This window comes from Falco cherrug, chromosome 1 (genome assembly GCF_023634085.1).
Source record: "Falco cherrug isolate bFalChe1 chromosome 1, bFalChe1.pri, whole genome shotgun sequence".
NCBI classification, from domain to species: domain Eukaryota; kingdom Metazoa; phylum Chordata; class Aves; order Falconiformes; family Falconidae; genus Falco; species Falco cherrug.
The window spans coordinates 1,866,512-1,881,827 of NC_073697.1; the positions used below are offsets into that span (position 1 = coordinate 1,866,512).

Sequence of the window (15,316 nt, forward strand, 5' to 3'; positions counted from 1 at the left end):
TCTTTCAGTGTCCTGTTACAGGTCACAAAATGTCTGGATCTCAGTTGATTCCTTCACCAGATAAAGATCAGGTTCTTAAAAACTGTGCATGGTTCATGTGTCTAAAACCTAAAACTAGGCTAGACGGTCAGATGTAAAGTGATCTCTTAACTAACTAAAACCAGTTATAATTGCAATAATAATACAATGCATTTATCATACGTTTCTTTACCAAACAAGTTAATACAAACAAAATTAAAAACCAGATGGTGATATTTTATATTAAATCATAAAGCTACAGGAAAACTACTATTTTTCACTTCTAAATATACTCTGCAAAAGAAAATAAAAAGTCTTCTTCCATGATAAAATCTTGAACGGAATGTCACATATGTGTCTAGCATAAGACTATATCTCTTCTGAAGTAGTGCCTAGACCAGAAATAAATCTGTATACAGAAACAGGTATACAGGCAGACTTAAACAGGAGAGCTTGTAAAGGGCCTTACAATAACATGCTCTTTTTACCTTGCACTTTTGTGTTAGAGTTTACAAATAGTGATTGCGGTGTATTTGAAAGAATATTTCAAACTGCTGGCATGTTAATGAAAACGTAACTCACTAGCGAACAACTTGCTTTTAGTTTGGAGGGGATCTTCAAACACTCTTTAGAGCTCTCAAAAGCATTTGTACTTAAAGACTTCCAACAAAACTAATGTTTCATCAGGTCTCCACAGTAACCGCCCCCCGCTCACACATTATGACACACTGGTTAAGCTCACGTGCTCGTGTCTCCCTCTAGTGCCTGGATCTGTTCGGAGTATTTTTAACTGGATTTTAGAGGTTCCAGTCAGCGCAGAAACTGAAGTTTGGTAAGGAAAGTCAAAAAAATTCAAGCAAGGAGAAATAGGTTTGAAATGAATTTTTTTCTATGTGCCTAAAAATAGTTACTAGTGATTTGGGTGCGTTTGGTGGTGGGTGGGGGGTGGGTGGGGAGGGGTTGGGGTGGGGGGGGTGGTTGGGGAGTGGTGGGTTAAGGTAAGAGACAAAGCAAATACAAACCTAATTCTCAAAGGGAGAGTTTAGTCTTGATTCTTTTGCTTTCTCCTGTCCTTATTTTAGATTTATTAGCTTCTTTCTTCAATGGGAAAATATGTTACTAAGCTCTTTTTCCTAAATCTTTTCAGTGTGCAAAAATACTATGTTATCGTTAAATGTAGAGTTGACTTGAGAAGTTCATTTTTGTATTTAAGTAAATCCCAAAAACTTGGTTTTGGTAGTTTCCAAACAAGTGGCCTACTGCAAAGGAACTCATGCAAGCATGTAAAGGGTTTACAAGGAAACAGCCTTTTCCCTATTCCCTTTTATTTAAGATGGGAAAATAGGTAACCATGTTTGCAGTACATATCTAATACCTATCTAATGTCTACTGTTATCAGATATTACAGGTTCTAGTTATTGCTCTTAAATGTTGTATTATAATACAATGGGAATTGAACAGATAAATCTGTTTGAAATAGAGTGAAAAATTCTTTCTACAGTCACGTTCCTCCAGTAAAATGCATTTGCAAACGTAACTGGATGCATTTCACAACTTTGTGTTCACAGACTGAAACCTAAAGGGTTCATGACTCACAGAGCCAGCATGGTATCACGGTTGTCCTGTGACATCTATTCTATTGAAAACGCTAGTACGCAGCTCGTAATACTAAATCATTTTATCTCTATGCCACAGTAAATAAAAGTATGTATGACTTCTGAATGTATGAATGTTCATTTTCTTAAGTTGTTTATCTCACCTAATAAAAGACAATTCTTTTGTATCAGTTTTGAGTTCTGCAGGAGATGGTCTCCTAGATTTCACGCACATCCTGATTAGTAATATCATTCATCCTATTTTATATAATAGAAAAATTAAGTTAAAAACTGGTAAATTCTTAGCAGTAAAATATGAGTTAATACTTTTTAACCCTATTTTCCTAGGTGTATCTAAATCTGAAAAAGGCAGGGTGTTAACACTTCTAGTGTTAACACTTCTTCCGTTATTCCTTTGTCAGTCTGAATAATTTCACACCCTATATTCAGCCTAATTACTTTATATCTCAAAAAATAAGATTGCCAGGCAATATATTAGAAACCTAGGTATGAATCTACCATGTAAACAAAGAGGACATCTAGGAGTTCAAAGTCCTCTCAAGTTTCCCACCTAGGGAGACAGATGAAGAAGCTATTTTATTTGGAAAATATTTTTACTGCAATCTTCTGACTAGTTGTCTTCCCATCATTGTCTTGTGTTTTGGGTGAATTTAGGTCAGTTAAAATAATTTACTTTTTTGTGTTTACTTTCAGAGAAATTTTGCATAAACAAATGTCTTAGGCAGAAAGTATTTTCATGGAACTGGCACCACTATTTCTACCAGAAGATATCAAATTAATAAGCACAGTATCAATGTTGAGAATATGGAAGCATTTATCAAGTAAGGAAACCAAGCTAGTTCAAATAGTGTCTAAATTACATTTAATATTTGTAGAGCTTCCTGATTTTGAACTAAATGGAATAAATCAATAGGAAAATCCCGTAAGCTGCTTTTAAATACAATGTGATAAATAAAAGTTTACATTTCCACACATTTCATTATAGGGAGATCTACATATAAAGTTACTCTCTTGGTTTTAAAAAAACAGCTTCACTACCTTTTATAGAAATGTGCATTTGAAACTGAAATACAGATATATGTGAATAGAAGCAACAGAAGTAACCTTATTCGGGACATTACTCAAAGCCTCTGTTTGATAGGAAATGGGCAAGAGAACATGAAGATTTATTACTCCATTGTCTAAATGAAGGTGCCTGTGCACTATTAACAGTCTTTATGCCATTCAGTCTCCGAACAGTTTGAGGACATAAGGTTTCATGCCTGGAATGCCAAGTACAAGAACTTAGTACAAAACTTGCTATGTTAAATAAGTGAATTTACAAAGCTATTTCTGGCTAAAACTAGTCTATCATGATAAGAAAGTAACAATCCTACAAAAGATATTTTCCCTTCTGATGTTTCAGAATACCGTACTTCATTGCTGAAAAAATGTATGGAATAGTAAAATATTTTTTGTTTTATCATACTTTTAAAAACAGAAAGATAAATATTTTTATACTACTACCATCTCCTCTCCAGTCACTCTTTCACCCTCCTCTTCCCTTTCAGTTTAATGTATGTTTTTCTTTCTATCACTGATATGAATCACTCTTAGAAATAACACAGTAGTATCCTCTGAGTGAAAATTCTGCCTCAGACTATATATCCAGTCAGTATCTGTGTACACAAATGAGTCTCAGCCATGTAAGCTAGGGAGAGCATTGTTACATTGTTCATTTCATTTCTTGACCACAAAGATGATGCTTTGAAGAAAATTCCATGGATGCTGAGACTGTGGCAAACTACTATGCACACTAACATGCTCTCATGAGTCCAATAAAACATTATGAGGCAACTTAAGGTGGACTCTTAGTTTAAGTGCTTTTTATACTGTGGCATGTATTTTTCACAATATAAAAATGCTTCTTAGAATAAAGCTTCCAGGAGCAAAGGAGGTTTTGTATCAAAATGTTTTCAATCAGGAATATGCATACTGCCAAAGAGAAATAGTGAGATGCAAGCATCTATGCAGGGAGACTTGTGTGCCTATGGGCTCTCAAAAGCTGGAACAGAATCTGCTGTCTCTTCAGAGAGCCTCTCCCACCCAGAAGAATGCAAAGAAAAATCAAAACTAGTATCCCCTCTGTGGGAGTAGCCACTCAGATGTCCAGTGATGCTCTCATCACCTACAACAATCAAGCTCACAGGAACACTGGCGATCACACACTTCTCTGTATTTAATATTGGCCTCCCTTGGTTCAGTTAATTCAGTTCTCTTCTTCCATCTGAGCTTCAAACAAAGGTTTGGGAAAAAAGAGCGAAAGCCAAAACCAAACTGAGTCCAAAGAGATTATAATCTCTCTTTCTTCATGTTAATTCTGATGGATGTGACAAAGTTCCTTTCTCAGCCCTCACAAAGTCAGTAAAAGATTCCAATGACTAGAACTAATCAGGCTTTACTAAAAATCGGTAGGTAATTAGACCCTGAGTTTTTCTTCTAGTTCAGACTGGTTTTGCATTTTATTACAAACAAGTCAGAAGATACAAGGCCAATTGTGCTTAATCACTGAAAGAAGGAAAAGGCTGATATACTACTTTGTGTCAGTAAGTTTCTTTGTTACTGGGTAACTAAAACCCCTGCAATGTGGTATTACGACACGCACCGCTCAGTTTGTCAGCCCTTACACATGCAATGGGCAATCAGCTCTGAATTCTTACTTCCTTGGCATTCTCACAAATTTATCTGGAAGTGGGTCTGCAGACCGCATATTTGAACACATGCACACTGCATAAAAAGTGTTCTTGACCTCACTAATCGATGTTGGTTTGGGGTAATACTACTCACATAAAGCAGAGTTTGCTTACATATTTGTTCTGTAATGGCATTTTCCTCTCATGGAAATCTGTCAATTTGCTTTCTGTTGCAAAATAGTATATATAGGTCAGGATCTGAATGAAGAGAAACAAACCTGTGTAAATAAAAAAACCTGTCTATGCCTGGACTTCTATAGTATGCACATTATTTCCTATAGGAATACTTATATTTGTCTAGAAAAGCAAATCTTACTATTGAGCTTCTATTTTATATTGTGTTGTGTTTAGAAAGGCCCAACTGTGCCTATAAAATCATGTACACAGACCTTAGCTGTAGTTGCAGCAGATTTATTAATAGAATGGAAAGTTTTCTCCCTGTTCCAATGTATATTTTGCTAAATCTTTAGAGATCATCTTTAGGGTAAGCTTCTAATAAGTCCAGCAGCTGAAAATCAGCTGTTCTTTTTTAAGGTGTTCCTTTTTGTGGATCGAGCATAATTTTCATGTCCAGTACAATGTGACATGCAACAAGGCAGGTATCTTTCTGAAGGTGTTCATATTGGCTCACTGCTTTCCAACATGTAACAAAACAAACAAAAGGACTATCTAATTTCACTCCATTTTGAAATATGGCCTTTAAATACAGATAGTACTCTTTCAGTTTAGTCATTTTTTTAAACCTGTTGCCCAGCTTGGATTGGCAGCAAGTAACTGTTGAAAAATGAAGGCTGTCTTCTATAGAATGTACTCTTTTGTGACTTTAGTTCTGGAATGTTTTTCCCTAGTACTATGGGAGGAACGCATACATTGCTAAGACTTTTTATTGAATGCGCTTATGGAGATAAGGAGAATCTTAAGATAAGGAGATACGCTTATGGAGATAAGGAGAATGCTTAAGGAGATGTATGATGTAAGTATGCAAGACATATGTATGTGTTAGTCCTCATATTCCGTTTAATTACAAAGAAAGTAATGTATTTTTCAGAACCAAAATTGACATAATGTGAGCTAGTAAGAGACCATACCCAATACATTTAGCTCTTAGGTATGAAGAAATAATTTCAAGAGAAAGATTTTTCATGTTTGAGCTGCAGTCTTTGCAAAGTAAAGAATACCACGATTGGAATATTGGCTCACTGGACTGACAGTATAGAATATCGGATCAAAGGCAGGTTCTGCTACTATTACTAAGGAACCATACTTTACAGATAATCTTTTTGCCTCCACAAGCAGAATATTATTTTGCATGAATAACCTTATTAGGAATATGATTTTTCATCAAGTTGAATATTCATTATTATTCTTCCTCTCTCTCCCTATACATGTTTTACAGTGAGGTTTTGATACTTGCTAGTCAAAGTACTTGGCCATTTCAACAACAGCAAGTAATTTGCTCCGTACAAACCAGTGAGGTACTCCCACACAACAGGAAGGAAAAAGCACAAGAGAAATTGAGATTCTGAGTCATAATTCACTTCCTGGTGTACTCATGGACCACATACCTTCTCGTTACCCCCTTGCACAGGGTGGATCAGAGAAATACAATTTAGACAACAAATACTAGATCTTAAAATGAGATTTAAGTAGTACAGTGGGAGTCAGCTCCAACTGAAACAAATACAGCTTTCTGTGTACAAGTTTAAAGTGCACTCTTTGAACTCAACAGAAGAAAATCCTACAAACATTTGCTTTAGATTGTTCTAAATTGTCAAATTAAAAGCACCTGGTGGAAGCACTTGAAAAATTTCTGACCAAACCAGGCTTGTTCAGAAACCTCCATTACCCCTCAGCACAAAAATCCCTAGGTTTCCTAAATCCATGGATTCAGAGAAGCCCATTTGTGGACTACATGGCAGGACAAAACTGAAGTTTTCCAGGATCTTGAAGAATTTGCAGGAGCACACAATTTGAAGTAAAGGTGAAAGCATTTGGGCTTTTGGGTCCTGTATTTCTGAAGTATGGCTCTAGGAACTCTAAAATGACCGATCTTTCAGTCCCAGAGGAGAGGTCTGAGTTTTTTACTAAAAATTTAGATAGTATCATTCAGGACTAGAAGAATATCAAATTTTGAAATTGCAAGTAAACGGAATTACCTTTCTTTAAATTAAAAAAAAAAATCCTATTTTAGAAACTCTTCCTATTAGCTGGCAGTAAGCAGTTATGAAATTGCACACCCTGTTGACATGTTTCTAATAAGGGATTATTCCTCCAGTTCAAAGTAGATAATTGCTAGATTGAAAGTGGTTTACATGGATGAGACATATTAGCTGGCATTAAAATTGTTCCAAATCATTATTTAATCTTTTGAAAAGGAAAAGGTTTAGTAAATAGTCTTAAAGGTTTCAACTTCAACATTGCTTAAGAAAGAAAACACGTTGAAAGCATCTTTTTAGCTGGATCAGATTTGACTGTTGTTGAACAATCAAAGAATAAAGACAAAATTAATGCAAAATATCCACTTACAGTAAAACTGAATATTATCATAATAAATTATGCTATCAAGTGTCGTTCATTTTACCTAGTATTCTGTTCACAGATGATTGTATCTGGAAGGTATCACAACCTATTGAGTTGTGAATAAGACTTTACTACAAATTTTTGAGCAAGGAGGAAATACAGGTGTTAATTAAAGAGAACCGGCATATAGGTTTTTTGCAATTATTAAGTGAAAGGCAAGTTAAAATAGTTTGGTTGGTAAGAGAGCAGTACATAAGAGATCATAATCAAAGCAGAACTCTATTCAAAATTCAGCATTGTTAGGGTATCACAAAAAATAACTTCTCTAGGTTTTTTATGTCATCATTGTATCCGAGTGTAGAAAGGATCCCAGAAGACAGTTTTATACTGTCATAGTAAAATAGTACATATGAAGGGACAAGATCAGGAGGACAAGGAAAACCCACCAGGCAAGCAAGGGTGTAAAGTCATGCTGGACATGGTGCATTTTTAACTCTACAAGTTCCAGGAAACTGCAATGGGATTCCTACGGTACAGGCCAGACTGCCAATCTTCCCCAAGGACACAGGATCTCTTATTTCTGTACTGAGGGAGATTCAAAAATCTTGCAGTGTTAAACCCAAGCTACCATATTCTAATGCAGGATCAGGCAAGAAAGAGAAGAGTTATGCAGCATATTCTTACACAGGATTATCGTCAGGTATGTAAAGGGGCAAGGGCACTTCAGCTCCATCTTCAGTTATCCCGTTTGTTTCACAGTTTCCGCATCCCAGTCGATACTGTAATTCCTTGCCAAATACTGTCATGTGAAGTAGATGACAAACTAAGACCGCCTGGACTGCAAATTCTACTCATCATACAAAGGTGACAAGTTTGCAATATTGTGACAGATTTTCCTCTGTTCAACTCAGGTCTATAGATGTTTAGGTTTGAGGCTGTTTTAAAACCCAGGTTACTTTTTTACTAGTACCTTGACCTAATCATGCTGAGTAAAACCCAGTTCTTTGTGAACTGCTCTAGCAGTTCCATTTCAGTACCGGATATCTGTACAATACACATAGTATTTATATTCTAAAAAGAGAAGTCTCAAAACAAAGGAATGCTGACAGGCGATTAATGATTTTTTTTTTTTTTCCCCGGCAACAGAATTCTTTGCTTTTCTAAAAATATTTTAAATCATTAATATATTTTCTGTCATATTCATATATTTTTCTATAAAGAGAACAGATGTATCAATGAACAGGAATTAGTCGTACTGAATGAATATATCGTAAGAAAGGAAATCAGAAATCAAATTTTTATATAGATATATATACACACACACGATTCAGACCCATCCACAAAAAGTATTTTCAAAGATATTACTGCTAAACCTTATGCAATATGTCAGTTGAAATGTATTTTTGAAATAAGAATTTAACAAAAACCCCCAGTATTTTTCATTTTTAAGGAGATTTACAAAATTTGTAGGAAGCATTTGAAAGAGTCAGAAAAAAAGGAATTTCAAACAAAACAATTTAAAGAAAAAATTAATCTGACTTGATGAAATAATAGGTTCTGCTTTCAAATAAGAGTCGCTAGAGCAATATTGAATTTGCTGAGGTATGAATGATATGGCATTCAGGAACACGGTTGTTATGCTCAGTAACAAGGCAGTTTTTGCCTTACATATGGTTTTTGGAGAAAAGATTTACATGTTCTCATTATCTCTGAACACTCATGAGAAAGCATGGAAGCAAGCAGACTGTCCCTACAGTTTACACGAGGAAAAGATTTCTGTTTATCATAATGATCTCTTCAATCTTTTTAATCCTCTGTTAAAAAGAGCAAGACAGCTGCATTTGAAGCCCTTCTTCCAGCTGTGTATTGCTCAGTTGCTGCTTTTTCACAGAATTGGGGGATTGGTGTAATTAGACTGAAGGGAGTTGGGTCATGCTTAACAATTAACTCTGCTAATACAGCTGATGTGTCCAAATGTTCCTTTTGGGTATCTGTGTAAACATTTTCTCTTGATAATTCTCTACTCTCCACTTCTTAAAATAATGAATTGGCAGCTTTTCCCACTATCTACAGTCTGTGCTTATCAACTTTTTAGTTAAATATATGAGAATGCAATTTCTTTATTAATAAATAGAGCAAATAATGACATTACAAGAGATTAATAAGGTGACCTCAGAAAGCAGATTATGAACTGACATTACTGCAGAGTGGACATCAACATTTATAATTATCCATCAAGAAAGATTACGAATTCTACACTGCTGAGTACTTCTACAGTTGCAGCTTGACAGACTTACCAGTGAAGTATAATTCAGCCTTTATATAACAGTCTTTAATTTGGATCATTAATGTTGTAGTTAGACAAGGTTTAATCCTGGAAGAAGCTAAGGCTTGAGTTAGTAGAGTTAATGGAACTCAGTACTTTACAGAATCAGGCCAGAAATGGCAAACTTTGTAGTTGCCAAAAAGGTAAGCATAAGAAGGGCTAGAAGTTGTTAGAAGAATGAAGAATATTTGAAAACAAGTTACCACGGTGAAGGGAATAAACAGTTATACTAGGAAGCACAGCAACATGGAGTCAAGTGCCATTAGACTAATGAGAAAAACGTTCTTTTCCTCGTTCCACTACAGAAACAAGGTATTTCACCTCTTCTCTTCTTCTTTTGCCTTTCTGATATTATATTCTTCAGAGCTCTGTCCCTCATTATATTTTGTATAGTGCTTAACAGGACAGCTCCTTAATCATGATTATAATCACCAGGAATGGTTGCAATAAAAAAAAAAACAAAAAACAAAACACAACCAAACAAATATGTGTTATGAATTCTGTTCTTCTTGAGAAAGGGATATAAGGACACAGGAATAACCAGAATGTCTAAATTCAAAATCACAATAAAAATCTGTTGCTGCCAAACACTGAAGTGCCTGACTCATTAAGCACTGCCCTACTTGAGCCATGCACGTAGCATTTCCATGGTAGACTTTTGTTCAAACCCAGAACTATATGCTTGGCAGGGATTAACTCCTAATCTCCATGTAAGCCTGGTACCATTCAGAAGACAAGTGCCACGCAAATCCAGAGTCCAGATCTAGCAGGCATTTTCAGATCACACCTTGCACATACGGAGAGGAGTAACCTACTTCCAAACTTCACCTACGACTCCTTTATGTCTCTGCAGAGAAACAAGGCATGCAGTCACAGCCCTCATACCAGGAATAAGGAAATCAGATGCTGCCACTTCAATTGTCCAGCTTCTGAATCTCTGAAATCTCTCCCTCCTTCCTGACCCCCACTTTGGACTTTCTCTGTAACCCCACCAAGCTATTCCTCATGGGGCATACTGCACTCAGGCTTTAGTTTAGACCTGTAATACGCTGTTTATGTGAACCTTCCCATCAGCTCTGTTTACTGTGCCTTCAATCAGATCACAGAATTTCTTTCCTTTCAGAGGATGCTCAACTGGAAGATCCAGTCCAACTTTCATGAAATGTGCTTTGTGGTAGGCTCTTATGGGAAGCAACCACCACTGGCAGGAGAATCACCACTTTTTCCCTCCCTGTTCCTTACCTCTTGTTTTGTAAATTTTAGTTAGTTCTGGAGAAAATTAAAACACATAACAAAGGGCACAACAAAGTTGATAATAGTTATTTTAATAGTCAGTAAACATTATTCAATAACATAACAACCAATCAGAGTGCAACATTTGTATCTATTTAGCATACTCCAATCATTGCTAATAGCATCAGAAACAAGAACAACTAGTAGGCAGTCTGAGAAAATCCTCGTGAAAAGTATATAGTACTAGAAGAACAGCATGGTGTAAAACTGTCCTGGCCACCATCTTCATCCTTCATCATCCCCACCTGCTGCACTTTTTCTCCTGAATTAGTTTCCTCCATTAAACATGATGTATCCTTGAGCTACAGATCTAACTAAGGAATCTTTGTGCCTGCCTCTGTAAGTCTGACTCAACGTCCTCTTTGTAAGTGTCCTCCTTTCCTGACAGCCCTACCTTTCACAGTGCTTTCTGCTGCTTTCATTCCACCTACTAAGATACAGATGAGTGCTCTTCTTTAAAACAAACAAAAAAAGTTAACTAGAGGAAAATAAAAAAGAAGACAAGGCACCAGTGAAATCTTGCTCTCCTAAAGCAAAATCTTGCAATTTCTTTCCATCAATGAATGCAGTTGTACATATTGATTAAGGGCAATAAATCCTTTCCTGCTATTAGCTCATAACGGAGAACACCTTGCCCGTCCATGGTGTTCTTATAGTGCATGGGATTTCAACTCTTGAATCTTTCTAGACATGCTGTAATAGTTGTCTTCATGAACTAGAGGACAGAACTGTGTCATGGAACAGGAAGATAAGGCTCCTCTGGAATAGCTCAGATTCTGCCTGTCTGACGCATAAAAGTCTAGGAACATTTTTACTTCCTTTCCCATGGTCATAAACTCTGGAGAGTATGTGGAACTTGTGTCAAAGGGGAAGACTACTGATTTAATGAGTTATGTTGCTTATCCTTATTTAAGAATTTGTCTGAATCAGACAATTGCTGTCGGAAACATCCTCCTCTGCTAAGAACCATGGAGGTATTTTTGTCTTGTAGGCCTTGCTTGAGATGGGGAAAATCTTTGTCTCCCATATATAATCTCAGCTCTTGGGCAGTTGTTGTAAGAGCTCATATTTTAGTGCTCAAAAGCACCAAATTCAAACTGAGCTGTGAAATGATATTCTAAATAAATTGACAAAGAGTTGTAAGTTACAGCAAAATCAAATGAATGATGAGAAACTCAATGCAGAACAGAAAGGACAATATAAAGAGCAAACTAAAAAATAAGGTAGTGTAACAAATGAGTAGAGAGTTAACACTTTCTCTGACTGATTCTTCTGCCTCTGCCTCCGAAACCTCAGTTAGCAAGAGAGTACCCTCTCCGAGTACATTGATTGCCACTAAACCAAAATAAAATATGAAGAAAAAGCAATTCAACTTACCAAAGTTGGTTGTACAAACATTCTCTTCCCCTCTGCTCCTGGGAAAGCAGCTATTATGGATGGCAATGTACGAGTCACTATTCCCACAGGGACACTGAGTACTACCAAGAGAGAGTGGTTTTATACTGGCAGTATACTGGCAGTATTTAGCATTTGTCTGCATCTGGATGGATTCCAGTCATTGTTCAGTTTTGAATAAGCAAGTGTTAGGGCACTGGGTATGTAAAAGATTATTTTTATAATATCTTTTATGAATATGCGCCTACTTTTAGTTTTGTTTACACATATTTACATTTTTTACTAACCGTAGGAGTTGTGTCAATTTACAAAATATACATCAATGAAAATTAAATTCAGCATGGAAAATAACATTTTACAAAGTCTTAGAGTTAAGTTCACTAAATCCAAGCATAGTGACAATATTCTCATGTGACTTTATTAACTTGCTATTATGCAAGAGCAGCTCAAATTATCATTCTTTTTTCCCTTCATGAGGCAGTGCCCTGCATCTGTCTTCACAGGGCTGGCCTGCTGGAACACCTACATCAGACAGGACAGTGTTTCCTGTCCCCATCCCAAGCTGACCCATGTCCTGCAGAGGTGAGCCACGTCAGAATGCTTCATGTGCAGTATCTTCACCACCTGACAGGTTGTATAAGCCTTTGCCTTAAAGAGAATCTATAACCCTAATCTGGACTCTACAGAGCTTAACACCACAGGGGTACAGAGCAGGCCGCCTGCAAGGAAGAAGCAGGAAGAAATCCTTCTTTAGTTTATGTAAGAAGTGGAGAGCAGTAGAATTTGGGGACTGAGTCAGGAGACACGCATTTTATTCTTGTTAAAAGCCAGCAATATGTTTTACTGTTTCCCAAGCCAACACATCCTTCCTCAGAGCTTACAAAGAACAGGCCCTTATAACCAGCTCCAAAGAATTGCTTTCCAAGGGCCACAGTTTACCACAGTCCTCAAAAAAACCCCAAACAAGGAACTGTATGAGGCAAACCTGTCTTCCTGTCCTGGGATACTCCAAAATTAGGTGGCCCAGAAATACTGGGCTTTTGTTCCCAAAAGATGAAGATGCTTTCTCAGACAAGCAACATCAAAAGGAGCCTCTTCAGGGATCAGCAATCAGTGAACAGCACTTGATCTTCAACAGCATCGACTCCTACCACTGATTCTGCTTTACTGATGCTGCTGGATGAGTTAAAGCTTCAGATTCTATTACAGTAAACACCTATTTGCAGACTCATGTAATATTTTAAAGAGATATGCAAGTGCAGACACCTTCACTGTAGACTTAGGTAAACATGTAGTGGAGTTTTAAAACCATTAACATGACAAAAAATTCTGCTCTCTAAAGTATTTCAAAAGATTTTGCAGCAGACTTTCACCTCTATAAATAAGAAATTCATTGACCTTACTGAAATTATCTTACTTTATTCTAAATGTGTTTTAAAACCTTCATGCTCTACAGATTTATTGGAATAATTCAGATGGGGAGAATGGTGATGTAAGAGAACATTAGGTACTTGCACCTCAAAACTGCTAGCAGAACTTACCACAGCATCCTGCCTGGGCAGCCAGCTTATTTAGCCCTTCATGATTGCGTCAGCCAGTTCATAAAATATTCTAGTTTATAAAAAAACCCAAAACGACCACAACATAAACAAACAAAACCCCCCAGCACATTGAATTGTAAAGAATGTGAAAGCTTGTAGATAATATACAGTATTATTTCAAAAGCTATGCTGTATTTGGCAGGTGTCATTTTCTTAAAAAACTTGTGTAACTAACATCTTCTAAAAATGCTTCTCTGTCTAGCTGGTGGACTGTAAACAAGTATATGATGAATATAATGCCGGGTAGAAAATTGGTACAAGACAGGCCAGCCACTTTTAGAAAATCACACCCATAAGAGTATTTGTTTTGTTAGTACATGCAGTCTAAGATTCTGGTTCAAGCTTCTCTTTTCCTTGCACAGAACTGTTTGCCACCCTAAAGGCTTATGAAGCATGTTCCCCTCTCAGATTCCCTACAAAAAAAAAAAAAAAAGCTTTTACATATCTGTGATAAAAATGAATTTTAAAGTTCCCATATAAGTAACATGGAAGGAAACCTCATTCTTTCTAGTGTTTGTTTAGCAGCTAGACTTCAAACATTCTCTGAAAAGCAAACAACTCCAGGAAAAGGAAAGTTGAAACACAACAAGCACACTGAACAGATGAAAGGTTTTGAACTGCGTCTGCAGATTAAATAATAGGTTAACAATGATGGGAACCAAATACATAGTTACAAATCCAAGATAAAGGGAGGAACCAAACTACACAAGGTTAAAGACAAGTATTAATTCTACTACAGATAATTTTGTAGGGTTACCGTCCTTATTTTATACACCCTAGAATGAGAAATATCTTCTTTGAGCAATGGGTGATCACGAAGATTCAATGCCACACAGAGTTTATACTTTTAACTTCTGTATACGGAACAAGCAGCAGCTGAAAACGTCTGCATTTTAAGGAAAATGAAATATTTTGTATCAGATAAATGAGAAAGCCAGCAAATGCCACAATATTTTTGGGTGCTATTGCTTTAGCTTATAATAATCTTTATCCTGACTCAAAAATGTGTCATTGTCCAGAAATATTTATTGTATTACTGCATTGGAAAAACGAAGCAGGAGCTCCCTCTGTGTAACTCCGGGTGCATTACTTTGTTGTACTGTTTTACAGATACATTTGGTTTGTATTTTATAAGTCTTACTGTGGATGTGAACATGAATGATGCATATAACAAATAGAGAAAATGATTCAAAAAAATCAAAGTTCTCAGCATTAGACTGAAACTTTTTTTCAGCAAAATTACAGAGAATAATTGCAGGATAAAAAAATGTAAGATTGCTATATTAAATGGGTTGATAGTAAAGGCCCTTTGAAGGTCCATAGTTAGAATTTCGCACAAAGCATGCCTAGCTTCTGACACACAAACACTTCTGCTTGAAAGTAAGTTAAACCAGACTACTAAGGAGGCTCATTATTATTGCTACAGTCAGATTACAGTAGAATTTACCATTCTCGGCCGTCTTCCCTGCCTCTGTTGAAAGCTTCTGCTCTGACAGCGGAAACAACTCCTGAACCATCACAGATGGTTCACTATCTCACCCAAATCACCATACCAAATCATACTGATGCTGCTTAGGGTTACTTTAATATCCTGGCTAGTAAACGGCAGTTGTTCAGAATTTGTTTCATCTGTGGTTCCTCCTGCTGCAGAGGCAATAATCTTCAAGAAAATGCCAGGCAGACAAACAGTAATTGCTTCAGCCAAATGAACTGCAATCATTTGTGTTTGTAAATTAAAATCCTGAACACAAAGGTGATTCTTCAGTGATGCATTGTAGAAATGGGAACTGTTACAACTTTTCCAGCCTATCTTTG

General features: G+C 36.5%; 1 long non-coding RNA gene across 1 annotated transcript in view; it reads right to left on the reverse strand.

Annotated features, from left to right (window-relative positions):
- Positions 1–12,649, reverse strand: part of LOC114016380 (uncharacterized) — a 52,367-nt gene extending 39,718 nt beyond the window's left edge. Inside the window, exon 1 of the long non-coding RNA XR_008733216.1 lies at positions 11,883–12,649. This is a non-coding gene — a long non-coding RNA (uncharacterized LOC114016380). The remainder of the gene's footprint in view (positions 1–11,882) is intronic.
- Positions 12,650–15,316: the final 2,667 nt, after the last annotated feature.